An 18,909-nucleotide genomic window follows, 5' to 3' on the forward strand; every position below is an offset into this window, starting at 1 on the left:
ATGTGGTGGCGCACATAGGGGCTGTGGCCACCTGGGCATATGCTCTGGGGGCCAAGGGTGGAATGCCCCCAGAGCCAGTGGAGGGAACAGCAGGGGAAGGGCGGGCCACAGCAGATGATGAGGCCGTGGCAGGGTGGGCGGCCTGAACCACAGTGGACTGTGCCCTCCGGGCGGGACCCTTGCCCTTTGTAATCCCCTGGCCCTTTTTCCCGGCCAAGAGGGCTCCCCCTGAAGTGGAGGAGGTAATGGCCATGGCAGTAGCCATAGCAGTGGTGGAGTCCGGATCAGTGGTTGAGAGGTTGGCGGCTGAGAGAGACAGGGAAGTTGGTGGGGGCCCAGAGTCAGCGAGAGGCGCTTCACCGATAGTTTCTCCCACCATCATAGCAATGGGCACGAGGCAACACCTGAGGGAGAGGGGGAAGGGAGGCCTACCACTCCTTCCCACATGGCTGAGAGCAGGGGAGGAGGGTGTCAATGGAATGGCCAGGGAGAAGGGAAAAGGCCAACCACTCCTCCCTGCTAGGCTGCAGGCAGGGGAGGAGGGTGCCAATGAGGCGGGAGTGTGGGAGGGGTCCGAGAGAGGAAGGGAAAGGGGGCGCGAGTACTGGCATGGGGTGGGGATACCGGTTCCTCTGGCTGCACTGGGGAGGGGAGGGACTACAACATCATTGGTAGGGGTGTGAACAGTGTGGGGGCAACTTAAAAGGGGCACAAGCACTTAGGGAGGGGGCATGGGTGCACAGGTGAGATGGGCTGAGCTGAAGGGGGCAAGGAAAGGGAGGGGGGAAAGGGGAGCAGGCTGGGAACGGGCCAGGGGCAGGGGAGGCAAATCGTAGGAGGGAACTGCAAGTATGAGGGCAGGGCAGGGCAGGGCAGGCCAGGCAACCAAACCAAAACCCAGAGTTCGGGGTGGGGTAGGTGAGGTCGCAAACACTGAAGGGCAGGGCAGGCAAACTTACAAAGGCTTGAGGGCTGGGGCAGGGCAGGCAAACTAACACAAAGAAAAACTCCCAGGAGGTCAAGGTGAAAATGGGGGGGGGAAACAAATGGGCAGCAAGGGGCAGGCAGGGCTGGCCGCAAGGGGGAAGGGGCAAACTACCACAGGGAGGCTAGGAGGCACAGCAAAGTGGAGACCCCCACTAGCCAAATGCAGCAGGGGAGGGGAGGACAAGTCCAAGGGGAGGGGGGGTCACATGCGCTCACGTACTCCTGTGGAACTCAGTCTATTGTGCTTGCTGCTGTAAACAGTCCCAGATGGATACAAGGCCGAAGCAGACAGTCGCATTGAGGGGTGAAGAGCAGGTCCGGGTGGTAAGTGGGGTGGAGGCTTGGGGGGGGAGGAGCCCCTCATTGAACACTGGTGGGCAGAGCCACACCAAGTTCAATCCTCCCACCAGAAGTTAGTGGGTGGGACAGGAAGTACAAAAGGCACACGAGAGAACTTGGGAGGCAACTGCCAAATGTGCCAGACATCTCATGTGAGCTTCTGAGTTGGGAGGCTGCTGCAGACCCCAAGGGAGCTGAGGACTGGCCAGGGTCATTTACAGACCCAAGCTCGGAGGAGCTGTAAGCGCTGATAGAGGCCTTCTTCCCCAACGACCAGGACAACCATCTGCAGAGCCAGGTACGCCATATGGGGAAGTTGGGAAGTAGCCGACCCATCTTGCTGCAATGCTGACAGTGAGTGAGTCAGAGTGTTGCAGTCAGGATTCCCGCTGACCCAGTGGCAGACTGCTCTGCCATTGCTAGGGCCCTGGGCCGAGATGCAGTGGAGTGGGTGGGCCTGTTCCCTCTACCACCCCAATCTGTTGGCAATCTCCCCCTGTCTTAGGCAAGAAGCCTGTGCTTGTTGGCCCTCTGCCAGAGCTAGGAGGCCTGACTGTTTGCTGCTCAGCTTGAGTGCAGGCCTGGGCCCTCAGACGCTCTACTGCTGCGCCCTGATCAAGGGCCTGGGCTAACTGACTGGTTACTGCCCATCCCGAGTACAGGCCTGAACCAGGGACTCTTTGCTGCCCTGCCCTGCTAGAGCTCCTAACTGACTGGCTGCTGATCACAGGCCCAAGCTCATGTCTCCCATTGCTCCACTGATTCCCCAGGTCAGGCGACCCTCCCCCAGAGACTTAGTGGGGCGGATTGGTCACTCACAGACCCGGAGGGGGAGGAGCCACTCCCCTCAATGGACTAAAGTTGTATAACTTAGAATAATAGGTAGATGCAGAGGCTAATGCAAATCCTTTGGTCAATTTATCAAACAAAATAGGTTCCCTTTTTATGTTCCTCTCAAACTTCCTTTATACTGGTACAGAGGGAAGTTTAAATTTATTTATCATAGTTATTTCAATGTAAATAAAAAGTGAGGAAGCTATCCCTGGGTAAGGTGATATGGAGTTTGTGAAGTGAAGGAAGGAAGAAAAAATGCTTACTAACCTTTCCATAGGTTTCAGAGTAGCAGCCATGTTAGTCTGTATTCGCAAAAAGAAAAGAAGTTCTTGTGGCACCTTAGAGACTAACAAATTTATTAGAGCATAAGCTTTCGTGAGCTACAGCTCACTTCGCTGTAGCTCACAAAAGCTTATGCTCTAATAAATTTGTTAGTCTCTAAGGTGCCACAAGTACTCCTTTTCTTTTAACCTTTCCATAATTATTGTTCTTTGAGATGTGTTGCTTATGTGCATTCTAATGTAGATGTGAGGGTGTCGTGTGCACGGTTCCTGGAAGCTTTTCCCCTAGTGGTATCCATCGGATCGACTGTGGTACCCCCTGGAGTGGTGCCCTCATGGTGTGGTATATAGGCACTTGCGGTCCCCCTCAGTTCCTTCTTGCCAGAAACACCAACAGAGGGGTAGGCAGGCGGGTTTTGGAACAGATATGAGCAACACATCTCTAAGAACAACAGTTACAGAAAGGTTAGTAACTGTTTTTTCTTCAAGTGTTTGCTCACAGGGGTGGCAGGTTTGTATAATTTTTGGTGGTGAGCCCAGGATGGGTCCAAGTCCTGCCCACCCCCACCTGCCTTGTAAGCCGATACATATTTTTAAAATAATGTAAAAATGTGAAGACTCTGAAAATGAGGGGTTTCGGGTGTGGGAGGGGCTTGGGCAGAGGGTTGGGGTGCGGGGATGAGGCCTGCAGGGTGGTGCTGGGGATTAGGTGCTCACAATGCAGGAGGGGGCTCAGGGCTGGGGCAGAGGGTTGGAGTGTGAGGGAGATGAGGGCTCTGGCTAAGGGTGCGGGCTCTGGGGTGGGGCAGGGCTGGGGATGAGGAGTTTGGGGTGTAGGCAGGCTGCCCTAAGCTGGGGCCGGAAAAGAGGACTCCTCCCAGCCCTCTCCCTGCTGGCTGCAGCGAGTTCTAGGAGAGAGGGGTCTCCCCCACTCCAGGCAGCACACTCACCTTGCACCACTGTGCTCCTAGGGCCCCTCTGAGGTCCAGGAAACCTCTTTGCCTCCCCTGTGGTGGGTGCAGGGGACTGGGGGCTGCCATCACGTGTGCACCTCCTCCCCTGTTGCTGCCCCTCACTGGGGGTGAGGAATGGGGCTGCCCCTAGCCCGGAATGGGGCTGGAGCGGTGACTGCTGGCAGGTGGCGGCGGGGGGGCCTGTGCTGGTGGAGGGTCCTGCCGGAAAAGGGAAGGGTCCATCCATCCAAGGCAGAAGGGCTGGGTCAGGGTCAGCCTGCCCTGGCACTAATGGTGGGGGGGGCGGGGCGGTGCTAGGACTCTGCAGCAGCAGTTGATGCAGGGAGCTGGCAGAGTGCAGTGCAGAGTTGCAGGGGGCAGCCACCTGTTGCCCAGGGCGCAGGCAGGGATGCTCAGGGGAGGAGTGCAGGGGCGGCAGGTGGGGCTGGGGGAGAGACTCGGCCCTCCAAACATTGGTGGAGCCAGGCCCTGAATATTGCTGGAGCACAGGCAACTCAGGCCCATGTAACTTGCTGCCCCTGCTTGCTCATGTCGATTCCCATGTTGGTGATTCCCAAGCAATCAGCTAGATGGAGGGATTGGAGTTTCGCTGAGACGCAGACTGGAGGACCACTTGACCAAAGGTTGTATCACTTCTGGCTTGTTGTGTGATGGCATAATGCATGGTGTCTGTGTGGATAGATGACCAGATCACCACCCTGCAGATGTCCAGGATTGGGACTTGAGCCATGAATGTCACTGATGAGGCTTGCAATCTCATGGAGCACACTGTCAAGCAAGGCGGAGAGACCTTTGCCATGTAACAGCACTGGGTCATAGCTGATGCAGGATGTGATTCTAGAAGAGATCCTCTGGGCCAAGTCAAATTTTTCTTTCATCCTGTCTGCGATAGCGATGAAGGGTTGAGTGGCATTCTGAAATGACTTGCTCCTTTTGATGTGTTGTGTAACGTCCAGAGAGTGGAGTCTCTGCTCCTGCTTATTAGCATGAGGCTTTGGATAGAAGACCAGAAGAAAAATGTCCTGGCTACTGTGAAAATGTGAGACCACCTTAAGAAAGAGGGATGAATGTGGTTGAAGTCGTACTTTGTCCTTGAAAACCATATATGGCAGTTCAGAGATGAGGGCCCAGATCTCTTTTGGCTGAAGTAATAGCTACCAGGAAGACTGTCTTCCAGAACGGATAGTGCAAAGGACGCATTACTATTGGCTTGAAAGGGGGCTCTGTCAGCCTTGACAAAACCAAGTTAAGGTCCCACGGAGATAGAGGTCGATGCACCTATGGGTAGAGATGCTCTAAGCCCTTCAAGAACTGGGCGCAAATTGGGCTTGAGAATGCTTTCCACCCACCAGTGACTGGCTGGTTGGCAGAGATTGCAGCTAAGTGGAACTCTAATGGATGATACCACAAGACCTTTCTTCTTCAAGTAAAGCAGATAATCTAGGATAAAGGGGCAGTGGGGCTTCCACTGGTGAGGCCCCTTTCTGTATTGACCATCATGCAAACCTTTCCCACTTTGCCAAATAGGCAGTGCTAGTTGACTGCTTTCTGTTGCCCATAAGGACAGCTTCCACTGGTGCAGAATACCCCCGTTCAACCTCACTCAGCCACAGAGCTTCCAAGCCATCAAGTGGAGGAACTTCAGGTATGGGGAGAGCATGCGGCCATGTTCCTGGGAGATCAAGTCCGGCACCGCTGGAAGGCTGATTGACGTGTCTATCGAAAGTTCCAGCAAGGTTGTGAACCAATGTTGGTGTGGCCACACAAGAGCTATAAGGATCATCCGGGCTTTGTCCCTCCTGACCTTGAGCAATACCTTGTGTATAAGAGGCCTAGGAGGAAAGGCATAAAGAAGTCTTCCTCCCCAGGGAAGGAGGAAGGCGTCCAAGAGTGAGCCCTGGCTGTACCCCAGGTACAAGCAAAATGCTGGGAGGGGTGGTATTTCCTGTTCAGCCTGGTTGAAAACAGGTCCCCACTTCCAGAAAACAGCATTCAAGATGTCCAGTCAAATGGACCACTTGTGCTGATTGGCTAAGGATCTGCTTAGGTGATCTGCCAGCTTGTTCTGAGAGCCTGGTAGATGGAAGGCCTCCAAGTGAATGGAGTGGGCTATATAGTAATCCATAATCTCAACACTTCCTGGCACGGGGGAGGAGGGGATGAGCTCCCCTTGTTTATGTAGAACATTGTTGTTTTGTCAGTAAGTACTGATGCGCACTTGCCCTGTAGGATGGATTGAAATGCTTGGTAAGCTAGGTGCACTGCTCTGTGGTCTCTGACATCAATATGTAGGATTAACTCCTCTGGTGCCTATGGTCCCTGCATTCTGATGGGTCCTAAGTGAGCTCCCCATCCCAAAGTGTTGGTGACCAGCGCCATCGAAGGGGCGGCCTTGCAAAGGGAACGCTGGTGCACATTGTGCCTTGGTCCAGCCACCGCTGGAGGGCAAAAATCACTACTGGTGGAAGTGTTACCACCCTGTCCAGTGAGTGACATCCTGGAATAGATACGAACACCACCCGTCTCATCACTACAGCTGTGGCCGTGGCACAGGCTGCTATATCTGCAGCATCCAAGGCCGCCTGGAGAGATGCCTTGGCTACAGCCTTGCCCTCCTCTGTTAGGGCTGTGAACTCTGATCTGGTCTCTGATGGCAAGAGTAGACCAGGAATTAAAGTCTTAACACCTTAGAAGTGTCTCCTCAACTGGAGGCCTCCCATGGAATATACTTTCCTCCCCAACATGTCCAGTTTCCCAGCCTCTTTCACCTTAGGTGAGGGTCCTTGCTGCCCTTGTCTTTCCTGCTCATTCGCAGCAGCCACAACCAGGGATCCTGGCAGGGGGTGGGTGTACAAATACTCATACCCCTTCAGGGGCACATAAGAATGGGCATATTGGATCAGACCAAAGGTCCATCCAGCCCAGTATCGTGTCTGCTGACGTGGCTAATGCCAGGTGCCCCAAAGGGAGTGAACCTAACAGGTAATGATCAAGTGATCTCTCTCCTGCCATCCATCTCCAACCTCTGACAAATAGAGGCTAGGGACACCATTCCTTACCCATCCTGGCTAATAGCTATTAATGGACTTAACCTCCATGAATTTATCTAGTTCTCTTTTAAACCCTGTTAAAGTCCTAGTCTTCACGACCTCTTCAGGCAAGGAGTTCCCCAGGTTGATTGTGCACAGTGTAAAGAAGAACTTCCTCTTATTAGTTTTAAACCTGCGGCTCATTCATTTCATTTGGTGGCCCTTAGTTCTTATATTGTGGGAACAAGTAAATAACTTTTCCTTAATCACTTTCTCCACACCACTCATGATTTTTATATACCTCTATCAAATCCCCCCCTTAGTCTCTTCTTTTTCCAAGCTGAAAAGTTCTAGTCTCTTTAATCTCTCCTCATATGGGACCTGTTCCAAACTCCTAATCATTTTAGTTGCCCTTCTTTGAACCTTTTCTAATGCTGGTATTTTTTTTTTTTTTAAGATGAGGAGACCGCATCTGCATACAGTATTCAAGATGTGGGCATACCATGGATTTATATAAGGGCAATAAGATATTCTCCATCTTATTCTCTATCCTTTTTTCTAATGATTCCTAACATCCTGTTCCCTTTTTTTGACTGCCGCTGCACACTCTTTGGATGTCTTCAGAGAACTATCCACGATGACTCCAAGATATTTTTCCTGATTAGTTGTAGCTAAATTAACCTCCATCATATTGTATGTATAGTTGGGGTTATTTTTTCCAGTGTGCATTACTTTGCATTAAATTTCATTTGCCATTTTGTTGCCCAATCACTTAGTTTTGTGAGATCTTTTTGAAATTCTTCAGTCTGCTTTGGTCTTAACTATCTTGAGCAGTTTAGTATCATCTGCAAACTTTGCCACCTCACTGTTTACCCCTTTCTCCAGATCATTTATGAATAAGTTGAATAGGATTGGTCCTTGGACTGATGCTTGGGGAACACCACTAGTTACTCCCAGAGGTGAAAGTAAGCTGGTACGCCCTGGTACAGCGTACCGGCAAGAGCCGGTGCGCCGTACTGGGGTGGATCGGCTTCCCCAGGTGCAATTTAAAGGGCCTGGGGCTCCCCGCAGCGGCTGGAGCCCCCGGCCCTTTAAATTGCTGCCAGAGCCCCACTGCCGGAGCCCTGGGGAAGCAGCAGCGGGGCTCCAGGGATGATTTAAAGGGCCCAGGGCTCCGGCTGCCGCTACCTCCCAGGGCCCCCAGCTGCTGCTGTTACCCCGGGGAGGGGGAAGGAGGCACTTGCAGATACAGGGTGGGCCGGAGCTGGCTCTGATCTCCCCCAGCCCCACCCCTTCCGCCCGAGGCCCCTCCCCTTCCAAGGGCCAGAGCCAGCCCCAGCCTAACCCTGTACCGGTAAGTCCCTAGACTTACTTTCACCCCTGGTTACCCCTCTCCATTCTGAAAATTTACCATTTATTCCTACCCTTTGTTCCCTGACTTTTTAACCACTTCTCAATCCATGAAAGGATCTTCCTTCTTATCCCATGACAACTTAATTTACATAAGAGCCTTTGGTGAGGGACCTTGTCAAAGGCTTTCTGGTTTGTTGACCCCCTCAAAGAACTCTAATAGATTAGTAAGACATGATATCCCTTTACAGAAACCATGTTGACTTTTTTGTCCAACAATTTATGTTCTTCTATGTGTCTGACAATTTTATTCTTTACTATTGTTTCAACTAATTTGCCCGGTATTTACCCATCTGTAATTGCCGGGATCCCCTCGAGAGCCCTTTTTAAATATTGGTGTTACATTAGCCATCTTCAGTCATTGGGTACAGAAGCTGATTTAAAGGACAGGTTACAAATCATAGTTAAGCGTTCCGCAATTTCACATTTGAGTTCTTCCAGAACTCTTGGATGAATGCCATCTGGTCCTGATGACTTGTTACAGTTAAGTTTTATTAATTAATTCCAAAACCTCCTCTAATGACACTTCAATCTGTGACCATTCCTTAAATTTGTCACCGACAAAGGACGGCTCAGGTTTGGGAATCTCCCTAACATCCTCAACCGTGAAGACTGAAGCAAAGTACTTCCCCTCCACCTACTTTGTCATGGGGTGGAGGGATGCAGGGGTTTGGCACAAGGTCCTAATGTACTGTAAGATGGCCTCATTCAATGGTAAGGCAACTCTTTCCAGTCCTGAAGGTATCAATATGTCCGCCAAGACTGACTCCACTATCTCTTCCACTTGGATGCCCAGATTCTGTGCCACCCAATGCAAGAGCTCCTGATGAGTCTTGTAATTGTCCTGCATGGGCAGTATGGCTATACCCACCTCTGCCTTATCAGGACAAGGAGGCTTGGACTGGCACTGGGCCCTGCTCATCCTCCATTGCTGGTGGTTACCTCTTGGGGGTATCTTGGGCTGCCTCCAACTTCTGCCCCCCTCTCCAAAGGGGAAGGTGGGGGCACTCGTGCCTCTGAGGGTGCTGAGTGGCATCATCCTGTGTGGGAGCCTTGAAACAGTTGCACCTCCCAAGGAGTCCACATTGGCCACTAGAGTGGCATTTGCCATTGGACTGGAGGCCATGCTGGCTGGACTAGCTCTTGAATCAGAGGTACAGGACACCTAATATCTGCCTGATGCTCACTACTCCATGAGGTAAATTAATCCACCAGCGATTCAGAGCCCAAGGACCCACTCCTGGGTAACCATGGAGGTGCAGTACCCATCAGTGCTAGGTAGAAGTGCCACAGTGGAGAGTGGCACCACAATGGTGCTCTGCTCCTGGCCTACGACTGGTGCCTGGCCCATGACGGGTGCCGGGGGGACGAGTAAAGACATGAGGTCAAGCCCCAAGAGGAGAGTGAGACAGAGGGTGGTATCTCACCATCACTGCTGTCTTGCCCAGAACTGGCAGTTGCTTCCATGGGACGGGGTCCTGGGTGCTGGGGTTTTCCCTGGAGGACCACAGTTCAGGGAAGGTGGCAGTTCTGCGAGAGTCAGGAGGTTTCTTGCAGCCTCATATGCCTCTGGCGTTGATTGGTACAGCCAGGGCGGTGTCCCCCTCTGGCTCATCATAGGTGGGGAGTCCATATGCACCAGACTCAATGGACTCCTTCCCGTGGCCGATGTCAACGGAATTGATTGGTCTAAGTCCATCTGAGAATGTTTCTGCATGGATCTCACTCTCCCTGTAGCCTTTTTCAATGGGAATCACCTCCCCCCCCCCCCCATGGTCTGTTTTTCTTCAGTACCAGGGATGGGGAGTGGTGCCGTCCAACTGGCACTGACTTCTTAGTAGACAGAGAAGTGTGCCAGTACTGGGCAGTCATGCTGCGGAACTCAGGCTACACTGATTCTTTCTAAAGGAGGCCAGGTGCTCCTGTTGGAGGAGGTATTCGTTGCCGGGTTGGACAGGCACTCCGATGAGGGGCAAAGTGCTGCCTTCACGAGGAGAAATTTGAGTCTACTCTCTCTTTCTTAGTCCTGGGTTTTAAAGTTCTTACAAATCTGGCACCAGACCTGAACATGGCCCTCTCCCAGACACATGAGGTAGCTGTCGTTCAGGTCACTTACAGGAATGGGTTTATGGCACACTACATACTGTTTGAAGCCCTGGGACCCAGGTATGTCCCAGAGCCCCGGGTGGGCTAGCCCCACAGGGCAGGAGCTTAAAGTACCGTAAGCTATCTAATTACCTGCTAACTTACTCTAATTGAACTAGTTACAGTGAACAGAAAAGAAAAACCACTAAGGAGTATTGCCTGCTAGGTAAGAGACTAATAGAGTTCCAGAGACTATCATGGACCAAAAGAAGAAACTGAAGGGGTGGCAGGTGCCTATGTACCATGCCATGAGGGCACCACAGTAGATCCAACAGATACCACTAGGGGGAAAACTTCCAGCAACGGTGCACATGAGGTGTGCACCGCTACATTGAAATGGGTATGAGCAAGCACTCGAAAAAGAAAGAAGTTGAACATTGCAGGAACATGATTTCATTGGATATGGTGGCAACAGTATATCCTCTTGCATGCTGAAAGGACTGGGTAAGTTGGTCAGAAAATAGAACATAGAAAAATAGGAATGACTCTAGTGAATTAGACAAGTGCTCCTGTAACATCCTGGCACCCTCTTATTCACGACTGTCATATAATTAGGATATGTTTTGCACAAAGTATGCCTTGCGAGGTATCCTTCTTAAAAAAAAAAAAAATCTTGATCTGCTAGACATTAATATCTCATTGGATTGTATGTGTTATCATTGAAGGTGAAGTTTGGCTATGTATGTGTTACTGAAACATGTTGTGAGGTTGAAAACACCCACAAGCAGCCTTTCAGGTACAACCATAAAAAGGCCGAACAATGTTAATGGCTTATTGAGGAAATGCACACAAGCACAAGGATTACCCCAGGAACTGTGTACAATAGAAACTTCTCAGAGATAGCACTACACAACAGTAACTGTTTGACCCAGGTCACAATGAAAGAGCTTTCCAGCAAGTGGGAAGAAGATATAAAAGAGGAAAATGACATCATGATGGTACCTCATTCTCCCTACAACACACCCAGAAACATCCGAGAAATGAAGACTGAACTGGGGGAAGTAATGGTCCCAGGCTAAAGGGATTTCTAGCCTATGTATGAAAACCTGGGAAACCCAAGCTGCAAAGCAAAGGCAGCTTGTGTCTTAAGAATCTGCCAGCCTGTTTATCACTCAGGGTGAGAATCTGCTAAGTCATATCCTACCTATCTAGTATGTTAAACTCAGTTTGCTTATTTACTAGGTAATCTGCTTCAATCTATCATTTTGTAGTTAATACACTTATTTTTTTAATCCAAACCAGTGTGCGTTTGACTAAGGGGAAAATCTCAGCTTGGTTACCACAAGAGTGTGTGTGTGTGCGCGCGCGCGCTCCACTTCACGTTGAGGGAGTGGCAGACTGGGTGTTTAAACCCATATATTGGCCAGATTTGACCAGGACAGGACAGGACTGCTCTGGGGTCCGAGGCTGGCGGCTGGAAAGCTTGCATGTTACTGCAGCTGGGTGTGTCCCTATCTGTATGAATGCTGGTGAAAGTGCAGGCTTGGAGGGCTTTGCAGCTTGTCACAGCAGCACAGTGTGAGAGGGAGCCCAGCTGGTCTGTCAGAGGGGCTCAAAGATACCCCAGTTCCAGGTGGCATGGAGCGGGGGGGCGGGGGGGGACGGGACCCATCACAGCTCCATCGAGTTCAGTGACCAGCTGAATAGTGACCAATATCGGATGTTTCAGAGAAACATACAAGATATTCTTCTGTGGGCATGTTGTCCACGTTAGAAGTTTCTTCCTCACCCCCATCAGTGAGCAACTACTTTTATTCACGGAAGTATGAAGGTGTATAAGTCATACACATTGCATTAGGATTAGAAAACAATTGGTATGTTTTTTTTTTATTTTTCATATAAATGTCAAATCCTCTTGAATTCTGCTAAGCTCTTGGTCTCCATGATATCTTATAGCAATGAGTTTCATAGTTGATAGTGAAAAGTGTAAAAGTAAATTTAAAAAAAAAAGTCTATTTTAAATTTGCCACCTTTCAGTTTCATTTGGCATCCTCTTTTTCTCCTTGTATTTTAAGAAAAGTAAAAAGGAGCATCCAGTTTGTAAACCACTGACCTATCCTTGCCTATTCATCTCCTCACTAAACTAAACAATCAGTCTTCAATGTCCCTTCATCTGGACGATTTTCCAGGCCTCTTATCTAATCTATTATGTATCCTAACATTTTGAGATACATGTATAAAAAAGAGATCTCCACTGAACAATGAGAGAACCCCTGATTGTCATTGTCTGTCTCTTAGTAAAGTACCCACTGTTCATTTAGAACTGAGTAAGATTAGTTCAAATTTATTTCTTACTTTGAAATATATAAAGTACAATAACTCCTCGCTTAACGCTGTAGTTATGTTCCTGAAAAAAGAGACTTTAGGTGAAAGGATGTTAAGCGAATCCAATTTTCCCCATAAGAATTAATGTAAATAGGGGGGTTAGGTTCCAGGGAAACCTTTTTCATCAGACAAGTGTGTGTGTGTGTGTGTGTGTGTGTGTGTGTGTGTGTGTGTACACACATGCACTATAAGTTTTTAAACAAACAATTTAATACTGTACACAGCAATGATGACTGTGAAGCTTTGTTGAGGTGGTGAAGTTAGAGGGTGGGATATTTCCCAGGGAATACCTTACTGCTAAATGATGAACTAGCATTCGGGTGAGCCCTCAAGGGTTAACACATTGTTAATGTAGCCTCACACTCCACAAGGCAGCATGAATGGAGGGAGGGGAGACAGCATGGCAGAGAGAGACGCTCACCCTGTGTGAGAGCGAGAGATGCGCATTGCCCCTTAAGTATGCTGACCCCACTCTAAGTACATTGCCTCTTTAAGTAGATCAGGAAGTTGAGGCAGCAGCTGCGGCCAGCAAGCTCCCTCCATCTTGAGCCCTGTCGTTTCTCCCCGCCCACCCCTGGCTCTATGGACAAGGACAATGCATGATATAACTAACTAAATTTTGCAATGTTTCTAAAGGTATAAATTTAAGATTATGCTTTTTCTAGGAATGAAATTTCAATATAGACAGATTAGTACACGGGTTTGGGCATAATTGCAGAAGATAATGGGAAGAAAAATGTTTACAATCAGGCACATACATCAACTTGCCTTTTTTCCCCAAAAGGCTAGATGTCTTTCCTCCAACCATACAATGGCTTTTTCCTCAAAATATTATTTCTAATTTTGCAAAGTAGACAATGCTTTTGATTGTTTCCCATTTCAAATTATTTTGTCAGCAGAAAATGTACCTGCTGCCAATCCTAGGGCTCCAGACTCCAGGCCATGAAACAGCAAAATTGGTAAGAGAACAGCTTTATTGTGCCATCCCTTGTCAAATCACATAATAGTGAAGGTGCCAGCATTTGTCCCTAACTGTCATGCCCCAACCCCACTCCCCAGTAGAAACCTTGGGATGGGGGAAGCCCCAGAGGCCCCCCCGACCCCATCCCTGGCAGAAGCCGTGGAGTGGCAGGGGAAGCTCCCGCACCTGGCCCCGCTATCCAGCAGAAGCGCCAGGTGAGCACGGCAGGAGAAACCCCAGTGCCCCAACCCTGGTCCCCTGAAGAAGTGTGGGGGTGGTGGTGGAAGCCCCAGCACCCAGACCCCCGCTGCGGCCCTAGGACTGGAGGAGCTCTCACTCCCCACTGTGGCCCCAGGCCAGGCAGTGGGGACAGAGCTTCTCCGACCTTGGGGCTGCAGTGTGTGTGTGTGTGTGTGTGTGTGTGTGTGTGTGTTGGGGGGGTAGAATGGGGGGACTCTGGGTGGAACAGAGGCAGGCCTGGGGAAGGGGCAGAAAGGGGTGAGGCCATGGGTAGGAGGGGCAGAACTGCATGTGGAAGGGGTGGCACAGGGCCCCCCACTTGCTCTGACACAAGGCCCCAGGAAACCTTAATCCATCTCTGCCTAACTGCTCTCATTATGGAATTCTATAGCATCTCAATGGCGAATGTGAAAATTGACTCAGAGGAACTGTCAAACACACAAGTGTCCTGGCCTAAAAAACAAGTTTTATACTTCCCATTTCAGCAGAAAAGTCAAGAAACTAAAAATTCTTGCTAGTTCTCTGATTCTTCTCTCATGCACTTTTCATGTATTTTTTTTGTAAATCCTTCTGTCTGCTGGTCAGCTTCCACACAAACCAGTTCTCAGGGTTTTCCACCTAACCTCTTCAAAACTCTCATCTCCTTATCAAGGTCAGCATTTGTCTAAGTGTATAAAATTTTTCCTCAATTGAGGCAGATATAAGCCTGCATTTTTGTCATAAACATACAGCTAAGGGTAGCCTAGAATTCCTCCTTAATCTGTAAGGGGTTAAGAAGTTCAAATAGCCTGGTTGGTCCTGTTAATCAGGTACCAATGGGGAAAGAAGATGCTTTCAAATCTTGGGAGGGGGGAAGGTTTGGTTTGTGCTCTTTGTTTTGTATAGGGGCTCTCTCTTGGGACTGAGAGGAGCCAGACAGAAATCCATCTTCTCCAACCCATCCCAATCCAAGTCTCCAATATTGCAACCAGTATAGGTAAGCCAGGCAAGGCGGATTAGTTTCTCTTTTGTTTTGCTTGTGAATTTTCTCTGTGCTAAGAGGGAGGTTTTATTCATGTTTTCTGTAACCTTAAGGTTTTGCCCAGAGGGGAGTCATCTGGGTTTTGAATCTGAATACCCTGTAAAGTATTTTCCATCTTGATTTTTACAGAGGTGACTTTTTTTTTTTTTAATAAAATCCTTCTTTTAAGAACCAGACTGATTTTTTTTCCCATTATTCCAAGACCTAGGAGTTAGGGTCTCCGATCATTTTGTAACCAATTGGTTAGGATATTATTCTCAAGCCTCCCCAGGAAAGGGGGTGTAAGGGCTTGGGGGGATTGCTGGTGGAAGAGGAACTCCAAGTCCTTTTCCCTGGTTCTTTGTTAAATCACTTGGTGGTCACAGCATTACTTAAACCCAAGTTAGTTACAAGGATGAATTTGTGCCTAGGGAGTTTTTAACCTAAGATGGTAGAAATAAGCTTGGGGGGGTCTTTCATAAGGGTCCCCACGTCTGTGCCCTAGAGTGGGCAGGAAACCCTGACAACTTTATATGTGCAGAGACTCTGAATGCTGCTTCATGCTGATAAACATCGGAAAGAAAGGTGATGAGAACAGGGAGAAACTAATGGTGATACAAACCACTTGTTGTGGGTAAGCTGCTACTAAGTTCTTTGGTTTACATTTGATACATCAATAATAGAGTATAATTATCAAATAAGCAGTGGAAAGTAAGCAGATTTCTCCAAAACAGTAATACTGCAAGCAGATAGCAGGAACTCCAGTGAAACTGCATGCTGTCCTCACCTCTTCGGTTCCAATAAGATTGTCGTTCCTAGGGTGACCAGATAGCAAGTGTGGGAAAAATCAGGACAAGGAGGTGGGGGTAATAGGAGCCTATATAAGAAAAAGACCCAAAAATCAGGACTCTCTCTATGAAACTGGGACATCTGGTCACCCTCGTTGTTTCTTACCATTTCCCCAAATATATCCATATAGTTACAGCATACTGTTTAACAACTATAGACTGAAGCAGAAAAAAACAAATTATTTTAGAGTTCCTCAAAAGAAAATCTCAATTTATTTTAATGAACAGTTTATGCAGAACATTTAAAGATCAAATAAAATAAAATTATCTCTATAGTAAATAGATTTTGAGCACCATGTAACCAAATGCACTGAATGATACTTGGGCATCTGTAGCACATAACGTTATAGGCAGCTGTTAAAATTGTTCTCTAAAGATTTAGCTATGCTAAAATTACAATGTCAATTTATATTGCTACTTTCACTCATTAATCTTAAAATGTTTTGCAGTGTATTAAGCACCATTTTCATAAAATGGTACTCATACTGTATGGCAAACAAAATAGTGAAGCTCATCACTTGGCATACAGATTAAACTCTTTGTAGTTCTAACACAATTGTTTTGCACATACTTTCCTCAGCTGAGGGCAAACACTGATTTCTAGGTATATATTTAACTGTTTTCCCCACTTCTTTTCCCTTTTATTTTAATGCTCTCAAATACTTTAACTGGGGCAAATTTCCAAACAGAGAGATAACATCTATCTTAACTGTGAACTCAGATCAAAGTAAAGATCAGTCCCCAGCAAATTCATGAAGCAGGTCCTCAAGGAATCCATTTTGAAGCACTTGGAGGAGAAGGTGGTGATCAGGAACAGTCAATGTGGATTTATCAAAGGCAAGTTATGCCTGACCAATCTGATTGCCTCCTATGATGAGATAACTGGCACTGTGAATATGGAGAAAGAGGTGGACATGATATATCTTGACTTTAGCAAAGCTTTTGATATGGTCTTCCACGGTATTCTTGCCAGCAAGTTAAAAAAATATGGATTGGATGAATGGACTATACGGCTGGCTGGCTGGCTGGCTCAACGCTTAGTGATCAACGGCTCACTGTCTAGTTGGCAGCCGGTATCAAGCGGAGTGTGCCAGGGGTCAGTCCTGGGGCCGGTTTTGTTCAACATTTTCATTAATGATCTGGATGATGGGATTAATTGCACCCTCGGCAAGTTCGCAGATGACACTAAACTGGGGGAAGACGTAGATAGGGTCCAGAGTGACCTGGACAAATTAGAGGATTGGGCCAAAAGAAATCTGAGGTTCAACAAGGACAAGTCCGGAGTTCTGCACTTAGGATGGAAGAATCCCATGCACCGCTACAGGCCGAGAACCGACTGGCTAAGCAGCAGTTCTGCAGAAAAAGACCTGGGGATTACAGTGGATATGAATCAGCAGTATGCCCTTGTTGCCAAGAAAGCTAACTGCATATTGGGCTGTATTAGTAGGAGCATTGCCAACAGATCGAGGGGAAGTGATTATTCCCTTCTATTTGGCACTGGTGAAGCCACACTTGGAGTACTGCGTCCAATTTTGATCCCCTCCCCTCCTACAGAAGGGATGTGGACAAATTGGAGAGAGTCCAGCGGAGGGCAATGAAAATTATTAGAGGACTGGGGCACATGACTTACAAGGAGAGGCTGAGGGAACTGGGGTTATTTAGTCTGCAAAAGAGAAGAGTGAGGGGGAATTTGATAGCAGCCTTCAACTACTTGAAGGGGTCTAAAGAGGACGGAGCTCAGCTGTTCTCAGTGATGGCAGATGACCGAACAAGGAGTAGTGGTCTCAAGTTGCAGTGCGGGAGGTCTAGGTTGGATATGAGGAAACACTATTTCACTAGGAAGGTGGTGAAGCACTGGAATGGGTTACCTAGGGAGGTGGTGGAGTTTCCATCCTTAAAGGTTTCTGTGGCCCAGCCTGACAAAGCCCTGGCTGGGATGCTTTATTGGGTGTTGGTCCTACTTTGAGCAGGGGATTGTACTAGATGCCCTTCTGAGGTCTCTTCAAACCCTAATATTCTATGATAAGAAACAAAGTAAACACAGGTCAACACTCTTTTTTTTTTTTTTTCTCTCACCCCAAGATCTAATTAACTTCGTTTTCATTTACAGCTATTTCAGTTAAAATCCCAAGTTTAATGTATTCATTTTACATCTGAGAGTCAGACAGTATAAACTGCATACAAAAAGCAAGCATGGTAGGAGAAAAATGCATTCATCGTGCTCTCCTAGTTAGAGATTCAGAGTTTGTTCATACAGCTGGCCTCATGGGCTGTTGATCTTCCTAGCTTGGCCTGTAATAAAAAGGGAATTTGTTCTTTTTGCATTTACTTGAACTGAATAAAATTTCAGACTTCTCAAGCTAAAAAAACCAACAACCTATTTTGGTGAAATTACTGTATTTTTATGGTTCAATACTTGTTAAATTACAGATATCGTATCTAATATAGGGCACTACACATACAGCATACAATGTGAGAGTTTCTGAACAAAAGAGAAGGACGGGTTTTAGGTTCAGCAAATACTTCAAAATTGTAGCTATTGGTTGTAGAGAAAGCTGCAGTTAAAGATACATTGAAGTTCCCATTTCTGGTCTACATTTATCACATGCTTATAACTTTTCAGCCAGAAAAGAACTTTTTGAAATCTTCTGTCCTTGCTCTCCAAGGAACGATGGAGGCCTTTTGGGGACAGGGGAGTTTAGGCAAATTCCAGTGCCTCATTTCTTTACTCTTGTGGGAGGAAGTGGTGAAAGATGTCTTTGTACAGCAGGAGTATGTCTTTTTTTTTTTTAATTAATTTATTTTTGTATATATATAAACACACACTCTCTTCAGTAGCAGATGAACTTTACAAGGAAAACGTTACATGTGGCTGGTTATTGTGGACTAGTTTCCAAGTCAATTTGTAAAAGAAATTCCATAGTGCTGTGAAGTAATTAGTTATACTAATTCTGGAGTTATGGAATAATGTTTATACACATAGCATTGATATAAGAGCTGGTTTTGCATTGCTGTTTCACTGAAGAGCTCCTTCATTTGGCAAGCTTTTGGTCCTACAAGTGTGAATGGTGAAAGCAGTAGAGAGAAAATATTAGACTTAACAATCTGGGAAATAAAATATTAAATCTTACCTTTAAGTGACATTAAGAGCAGTGTTTTAAACACAAGTAAGGAATTGCAAAAGAGAAAGTTACTCACACTGTGCAGTAACAGAGTCTTCAAGATGTGTGTCCCTATGGGTACTCCACCTCATGTGTTGGTGTGTTCCCTGCACCCTTGATCGGAGAATTTCAGCAGCAGTGCCCATCTGGGTCATGCATGTGCTGTCCCTGGTTTCACGGTGCTGTTGGTACCTCAGCCAGGGCACATGACCCACACCCGCAATTCCTTCTCTTCTGTAGAGTCCATAAATTGAACTCCAAAGTAGAGCAGGGGAAGGGGGGTAGTGAAGCACCCACAGGAACAAACATGTCAAAGAACCACCTTTTCTTCTTCGAGTGATGTCCCTGTGAGTGCTCCACTTCAGGTGATTGTAG

At 47.7% G+C, this 18,909-nt stretch overlaps 1 long non-coding RNA gene across 1 annotated transcript in view; it reads right to left on the reverse strand.

The window, feature by feature from the left end:
- LOC122459667 overlaps window positions 1–18,909 on the reverse strand; it is a 1,177,620-nt gene that overhangs the window by 632,465 nt on the left and 526,246 nt on the right. The gene's annotated exons all lie outside the window — the stretch shown is intronic.

This window comes from Dermochelys coriacea, chromosome 3 (genome assembly GCF_009764565.3).
Source record: "Dermochelys coriacea isolate rDerCor1 chromosome 3, rDerCor1.pri.v4, whole genome shotgun sequence".
In the NCBI taxonomy this organism is placed as follows: domain Eukaryota; kingdom Metazoa; phylum Chordata; order Testudines; family Dermochelyidae; genus Dermochelys; species Dermochelys coriacea.